This window comes from Aplysia californica, unplaced genomic scaffold (assembly GCF_000002075.1).
Source record: "Aplysia californica isolate F4 #8 unplaced genomic scaffold, AplCal3.0 scaffold00580, whole genome shotgun sequence".
NCBI lineage: Eukaryota > Metazoa > Mollusca > Gastropoda > Aplysiida > Aplysiidae > Aplysia > Aplysia californica.
This window is the reverse complement of record NW_004797850.1, coordinates 428561-430567: the sequence shown is the minus strand read 5'-3', so window position 1 is coordinate 430567 and position 2007 is coordinate 428561.

Here is a 2007-nt window from a genome sequence, read left to right as displayed (position 1 = left end):
TATATATATACTTTCCCTCTGGTCTTTCTGTGTTTGCCTCCTATATTTTCCAGGCACTAAATGACCATTATTGTGTCCATGTGCTTCTCTTTCATCAAACTAAACACTATCCCCCCTCCTTTTCTTAGTATGTTCCTCGCCAGTAAAACTTCTAATTTCCAGTACTTACATAACTGCGTTGGAAGTGCTGTAAAACTCTTATTAAAACTGACCAGCCTCAGGCTGCAGTGTGTGAGTGGTTGGAGGGCATCACTGATAGGTTCTACTTCTCTTTTTTCCCTCTAGATTCAGTCTGTCTGTCTCACTTTTTCTCAGCCCTAAATGACCATTAGTGCGTCAATGTGCTTCTCTTTACCCAAACAAAAAGACAAAAAAACCCAACATAAGGTATATTATTATACATCGCTTTACTCGAGTAAATAATAATAGATAGCATTTGTATAGCGCAAATCCCCGCTGAACACCAAGCTCTATGCGCTTCACAATCTATATTATTACCCCAGCAGACCTGAGACCATTCTGAAATAACCTCAACTTCCTGGGAAGCATACAGTGCAAGCAGCCATTTAATAACATCTACAAACACATAGACACACCACGAAGTTACTGCAGGATACTTTTTGCTGATTTTTCATCCGCATTCAACACAACCCAACCGCACATAATGGTTTCAAAATTAATTAACATGAACATAAACAAGAACATTATAGCTTGGATTCTTGAGTTCTCAACCAATCGACCTCAATATGTAACATTAAATGGTGTAAAATCCGACCTAATATTCACGAACACCGGTGCGCCCCAAGGCTGTGTAATCTCCCCTGTCTTGTTTACGCTCTACACCAACGACTGTACTTTTGATTACAAAAACATCAAACTAATACAATTTTGCGGATGATTCCACTTTACAAGGCCTTATACTTATAACAACAAATGAGAATGAATACAGGGACGCTGTGAATCTATTTACAAATTGGTGTGATAACCACTTCCTTATACTAAACGTAAAAAAGACAAAGGAATTAATAATAGACTTTAGAGTAAAAAAAAGACCAATTGCAATCACTATTTATTAAAGACGAAGAGGTGGAGGTGATAAGCTCTTACAAGTATCTTGGTGTAACAACCGACCACAAACTTGACTGGCATTCCCACGCTGCTCTTGTGCATAAAAAAGCAAATCAAAGAATGTTTCTTTTAAGGAAATTAAGAAGTTTCCGTGTTGACAATAAGATTATGTCCCTTTTTTACTATTCTATGATTGAAAGTGTGCTATTATTTTGTATTTGCTGCTGGGGTGGGAATTGTAAGGTGAAAGATAAAGAAAAATTTGACAGAACCATTAAGAAAGCCAGCAAGATCTCTGGATATGATTTTATAAGAATGGATGAAATGTATAACACCACATGTATAAAAAAAGATAAAAAGCATTATAAACGACCCATCACACCCCTTTTCCACACAAATTGTAAGATCACGCAGCGGCAGATAATTTTATGTACCTCCAAAAACAAAGAAAGAAAGATATAAAAGAAGTTTTTTACCATCTAGCATAAGGCTTTTGTCAGAATGAGCATAGATGTGTGTTGCTCTTAGAGTATGTATCTGTATATAACTCCAAAGGTCTACTATTTAAATTCCTGCATGTGGTTGAATGATGCATTTGATGTAAATGTACATTTTGTCAGCTTTACTTCTCCTTTCATATTGAATTTTAATGAGAGTGATATATATGATTTAATTTTTTTAAATGTATACCTGCATGTGTTTTTATGGTCCTGTACAGCAAAGGCTTATAGACACAAAAGCACTAACATACTGACAATATCTTTCGCTGTCTATGGCCAGGCACCCATTCCCACCTGGGCGAAGAGAGGAAAATTCGAGTAAAGTGCCTTTCCTAAAGACGCAACGTGGCTCGAACCCCCGAACCCGCAACCTCACGATTACGAGTCTGGCAGCCTTACCACGAGACCACCGAAGCCACAAATAATTAATAATTCCATA